The sequence below is a fragment of the Arachis ipaensis genome, chromosome B09 (genome assembly GCF_000816755.2).
Source record: "Arachis ipaensis cultivar K30076 chromosome B09, Araip1.1, whole genome shotgun sequence".
In the NCBI taxonomy this organism is placed as follows: domain Eukaryota; kingdom Viridiplantae; phylum Streptophyta; class Magnoliopsida; order Fabales; family Fabaceae; genus Arachis; species Arachis ipaensis.
Window position 1 is genome coordinate 97991080 of NC_029793.2, and position 6597 is coordinate 97997676.

Consider the following 6597-nt stretch of genomic DNA (forward strand, 5'->3'; position numbering starts at 1 on the left):
CTAACTTAGTTTGAATTATTGTGAATTTTGGTCAAATTTATTTGGTTAGAACCAACCAGTTCTTAATTAGGAGGAATGAGATTGTGGTATTCATGAAAGTGATCATGATTGTATTGTAGTTGCTGATGATGTCCAATGGAAATCAAAGAAAAAGAGAACCAACAATGCAGCTAACTAAAACCTAACTTCGATTATGTTAATTTTTTTTATTTTGTTATTCATCTCACTTTTGAAACCAAGTTGAAGAAATTCAAAGAACAAAGTATTAAACTTTGACTAAAAAAATTGATGTTGGTTTTAATGAATATCTTTCAAAAGTTTTTTTTATTTACTATGTTAATATTAGATTTCCCTACCTAAATAATTTTTTATTTTAGTGTATTTTTTTCAGGAACTAGAGAAAACATGTTCAATGTAAGAAAGAAAATATAGATGGTTGAAAGCTTCTTTACAAAGCTGAAAAATCCTTCTTTTTTTCTTGTTCTGAAGTCTTCGTATGTTCATGACAACGCTAATCTACTAGTAATTGAAAAGAAACAAAAAGTCAATAATTAATTTAATTCCATATTTTCTAGAGTTTATTTTCTATTAATAAAAATATGTTTTCTGTTTTATTTTTTATTCTTTATATTTTTAATTTGTTGTAGTTTCAAATCTTGAATTGATATTGTTATATTTTTAATTGTTGTATATAGTATAGAAGCTGCTGAATATTTTAGTAAGTAATCTTATTCTTTGTTATTAACTAATTTAAAAATTTTAAAATCATTATTATATTAATTATTATGTTATTATATTTTTATGCATAAATATATTATATATTTTTTATTATATAATTATTTTTTTATAAAATAATTAAATATATAATATATTGTAATTATTTACAGTTACATAATAAAAATTTTATAAAATACTAAATATGTTTTTTATATGTCACTACGGCAGGGGCGGAGGATAGCGGCGACTAAATAGTGGCAACGCCCATAATCGCTGAGAAATCGATTGATAGCGGCAGAAGTGAGTGGCGGTCTAGCAGATGCCGCCATGCACCACTGGATAGCGGCTGGCTAGTGACAACTGCCGCTCATTTGGGAGCGATTTCTTCAAGCCCCCTCTTTTGGGCATGACTTCTTGGCACGAAGAGAAGCAACAGCAGAGGCGCGAAACACGCCAACTCCTCGTTCAGCAACGTATCCTGGCTACTACTTCAAGAAACGCCGCTAGGTAAGTTTTACAATTAATAGTTTTAATTCCCTCTTACGCGCGTTTCCACCAATTGATTCTCCCCAAATTGTTCAGAAACCCTCGAGTTGAAGTTTGGAGCGCGCCAAACACATAGGAGGAAAGCCCTGATTCATCAGCGGAAGAACCCACCAAGGTGACCCCCTGATCATAATTCAATTTGTGAGTTCCTCCTTGTCATGTTACAACCATTAATCGACTACCCCAATTTTGTAGAAACCCCTAATTTCTTGAGCTTTTGCCCACAATTACAGAAGCCGACCAAGCTGCCATCTGTGCTTCTCATCAATCGTGGGTGAAACAGTTCCACCGTTCTCAGCCGTCCGCCAAGTTGAGCTATCACCGTATCGTGGCCTCTCCCCTTTCATCTGGTATGTTCTTTAATAACTGATCTCTCCTTCTTGTTTACATTCTTAGTTCAGAAGACTGATCGAGAGTTTGTCTATATATTCTGCCAATTTGGGTTAATTGATGCTGTTTAGAGTTAGGGATTTCATTCATTCGACTTGTTCTACAATGAGCAACCTCAGCTGGGTAATAATTTTTATGTTTTTGTCATAATGTAAACTATTTGAACACTTCAGATTTGACTAGCTAGATAGCTAATTGATCTGCCTTTAACTAGCAGATTGTAATTTTATCTTGTAAAAGATGATTCTAATCACAGTATACATACATTTGTTCCCTATCAGTAAGAATGGGTTGCTCTGTTATTTTGTCTCTTAAGTAATGAGACCAGATTGTAAACAATTGTAAAAGATAATTCTAATCAGAGTATATACTCGCTTATTCTGTAGACACCTCGAGTACCTTTCGCATGATGTATTAGAATTGCTAACACTATGATTAGGGATCTGCAAAAGACATTAAAGCAAGAAATTTATTGCGGGCTGAGAAAAAAATAAACTTAACCAGTAACTTTTCAAATGATAATTCATTTAGTGGTTAGCATTATAGTTAATAGTTGGGGATATAGCTTGGGGATACTCGCTTATTAACTTATGAAGGGTACATAGAGAATGCATATACAATTTTACATTTGCTTCCTAGTTGATGCTCTTTGAAACTTGTACATGTGATTGTACAATTCTTATTTCTTCTTGCTGCTCGGTTCCTGAGTTAGCTGCATTTTCAATGGGACTGGTCTATTGTGTCCGGTAAATTGATTCTATCAAAGCTTGCTGATTGTACTTTCTGTACATTGTGAACCTAGTTCTTTTCGATGTTTGGCAGCATTCATACATGTTTAGATCTGATTGATGAATGAAATGTAAAATACAAGATGAGTGTGTAAGTTCTAACAAGCACAGATGACACATGAGTCTTTATTGTTTGTATTTTGTGTCCAGAGCTGAATCTCGAGAACTATTATAATGAATTTTGGATTTGAAAGGCTAAAGTTGTAAAAGTAATGAATTTGTTGGACTACTTTGGAGATTTAATCCGTAGCCGCGTAGCGGATAGACTAGCTAGTAGCTACCCATAAAGTGGGAACAACATTGCATTGTACTTTAAATTGATTCCTAAACTAAAGAATCTACCTGCCGAATAAGTTTTATATATCATTTCTTGATTTGTTTCAGTGTTTTCTGTTTATGGTATTGTAAAGGAAAAAGTGAGATTAATGATTTTTTAATTTTTAATTTTTAATTTATTATTATTGTTATTATTATTATTTTTGTAAAACCCAATTTGTGGATATGTTGTACCGTCTTATTTTCATTGTGCCTTTCTATGAATTTGTTGCATCTTTCACTATTTCTTTTAATAAAAACTCAGTTTTGGCCAACTAGGTACTATTAGGCATTTGCATTTGTTATCTTTAGTACCACAAGCATAAAGCTAACATTTGCTTGTTCATTCTCTCCAACATGTGTCTTGGATTAAATGAAATAAGACCGTGAACTAATAAAACCATTCATGAACCAGGATAGTGCTTTTCTATTTCTATTGGCACTCTCTAACATTACTGATAATTCACTTCCCCTTTAAATTTGACCTGCTATACCTTACAATTTTGATGATAAAATGCTGTGATGCTTGTTCCAAGCGTGTGAATGCATGGTGCTAGCATGAATTTAAGCTTGCATGGATATTATCAAATTAATTAGGTAAGAATTGGACTAATAGACAATTTTACATTTGCTTCCTAGTTGATGCTCTTTGAAACTTGTACATGTGATTGTACAATTCTTATTTCTTCTTGCTGCTCGGTTCCTGAGTTAGCTGCATTTTCAATGGGACTGGTCTATTGTGTCCGGTAAATTGATTCTATCAAAGCTTGTTGATTGTACTTTCTGTACATTGTGAACCTAGTTCTTTTCGATGTTTGGCAGCATTCATACATGTTTAGATCTGATTGATGAATGAAATGTAAAATACAAGAGGAGTGTGTAAGTTCTAACAAGCATAGATGACACATGGGTATTTATTGTTTGTATTTTGTGTCCAGAGCTGAATTTCGAGAACTATTATAATGAATTTTGGATTTGAAGGGCTAAAGTTATAAAAGTAATGAATTTGTTGGACTACTTTGGAGATTTAGTCCGTAGCCGCGTAGCGGATAGACTAGCTAGTAGCTACCCATAAAGTGGGAACAGCATTGCATTGTACTTTAAATTGATTCCTAAACTAAAGAATCTACCTTCAGCGGCGGTTATACCAGCGGTTGCTGAAAACCGCCGCTGAACTCACTCCCAGCGCACATAACCAGGGCGGTCTCCTTACCCGCCGGTGAACTGTTTTGCGGCAGTTTAAAGCCGCCGCCGCTGAAGGGAGAAAAAAGCGCCACTAAATTCCGCCTCTGCTGTAGTGTGTAATAATTGATTAATGAGTGAATTGTATTTGCAACACACAGCATATACCTTATTCATTTTTTAGACAATACTTAGATGGATTAAAAGGAAGGGGCAAAATTTGGGTTAGTCACGATGAAGATACGAATTGACTCATTAAATACAGTTTTTTCTAATATTCAAAAAAAACTACAATCATTGGTGGTTGAAACAAATTTTACAAGGTAAATAAGTTACAAATTGGTAATGTTTTACAGTTTCTTAATTATTATTTCTTTTATTTTTCATAATTTGTATGGTCATAAATTTTATATTGCCTAAAATTTTCATTAATTAATCACTAATTTTATAGATAGTAAAAATAACACATGAAAATTAAAAACGAGATTAATTCATTTTTTCAAGGTTCTAACTCTAACTTTAATTAATTGATTTATTTTTACATAAACTATATTTTTTATTCTTAATGTTTCTTAAAAAATTTTAAATTTTATGTTTTTGACTTGCATAAGATAATATCATTTGTGGAATGCTTGAAACCTTGTCATATATATTTTCATGTATGTCCACTTTTGTCTGATGAAAATGACTGTGTTGTTATCTATCATGAAATTATCTACTAAACTATATATTTATTATTTCATATAAGTTTGAATTATTTTGAATTTCGGTCAGATTTATTTGGTTGGAACCAACCAGAAGAATAAGATTGTGGTATTCATGAAAGTGATCATGATTATATTGTAGTTGGTGATGATGTTCAATGAAACCAAAGACAAAGAGAAACAACAATGCAGCTAATTAAAACCTAACTTCGATTATGTTTATTTTTTTATTTTGTTGTTCATCTCATATTTGAAACCAAGTTGAAGAAATTCAAAGAACAAAGTATTAAATTTTGGCTAAAAAAATTGATGTTGGTTTTAATGAATATTTTTCAAAAGTTTTTTTATTACTATGTTAATATTAGATTTCTCTACCTAAATAATTTTTTATTTTTGTCTATTTTTTTCAAGAACTAGAGAAAACATGTTCAATGTGAGAAAAAAAATATAGATGGTTGAAAGCTTCTTTACAAAGCTGAAAAATCCTTCTTTTTTTCTTATTCTGAAGTCTTCGTATGTTCATGACAACGTTAATCTACTGGTAATTGCAAAGAAACAAAAAATCAATAATTAATTTCATTCCATATTTTCTAGATTTTATTTTCCATTGGTAAAAATATGTTTTTTGTTTTATTTTTTATGCATTATATTTTTAATTTGTTGTAGTTTCAAATTTTAAATTGATATTGTTATATTTTTAATTGGTGTACATAATATAGAAGCTGCTAAATATTTCAGTAAGTAATCTTATTCTTTGTTATTAACTAATTTAATATTTTTAAAATCATTATGTAAATAATTAAAATGATAAATATTGTAAACAATGGAGTTAGTACTTAAAAATTTAGCAAAACTGCAAAACACAGCCATTTGGATGCACTAAACCCCCATTTTTCCATTGTGCATTACGAGATTATACTGTCCTCCCAACCCAGGAACCCTAGCAACCCACGCAACGGCGCAGCTATCTTCCTCCCTTCACCCTCACTCGCTCTCGTCCTTCCTATCAACGCCGGCGAGCTGTGTCCGTGACTTCCGTCCAGGCACTGAAGCACTCTCGTCTTTGACGCAAGTTGGAGCTTTGAAGATTAGAGTCGTGGTTGTTGCAGCTCTCCACCATCGTTATCATTTCATCTCTAGAAGCACCATCTGTTCCACCGTTTCCATTCCTCCCTCCGTCGCGCAGCTCTGTTCCAGCATCGCCGGTGTCGGCTTGGTTCCACAGGTCCGGTTCCCCCTCTGTTTTGTGCTTCTAGCTTCTGGATTTTATTTTTTAAAACAATAATTGGTTAATAATAATTGTTTAATAATCTATGAACTTGTTATGGGTTGAATAATTGTTGATTAATCTGTGAATTTTGCTGTTATTATCGGTTGAATAATTGTTAATTAATCTGTAAACTTTGCGTTGGGTTGCTATGATATTGTAATTAGATTGAATTATAGTTATTTTTACATAAAGTATATTTGCTATTGTATTTATGCTGCTTTATATACTGAAGCACTTTTCATTTTACTCATTGCTATGCCATATCAAATCATATTTAGTTTCCATATTAAAGTTATAATTAACTAATTTTTCCCATTTTAAAATTTATGTTTTTAATTTAGATCATTAATATATTTTTTCCTGTTAGTACCATTATTTTTTAATCATGAATTTAATTCTTTAATTTTAGTTTTATTGTTGAATCCTCTTTTTCACTAGTGATAATTAAAAAGAAAGTTGAATGTGTATTAATTGAATATATTCTTTTGGTGACTTATTAGTTGAGTATATACATATAGATAACAAATATATTTTTGATCCATTACATATTTTTCTTTTTGGTTTTATTGAACTTGGCTTTCTAGTTCGTATTTCTCTTTAATTCTCGCCAATCTTTCCATTTGTTGTTCTCAGATCACCAATTGCTACGAGCCACACCCAGTTCTAACCGTAGCTACTCGAATTC

The 6597-nt window shown here is 31.7% G+C and overlaps 1 long non-coding RNA gene across 1 annotated transcript; it reads left to right on the forward strand.

Annotated features, from left to right (window-relative positions):
- Nucleotides 939-1713, forward strand: LOC110267023. The gene is made up of 3 exons (XR_002354312.1): nt 939-1224; nt 1300-1378; nt 1497-1713. It is a non-coding gene; the product is annotated as an uncharacterized LOC110267023 (long non-coding RNA).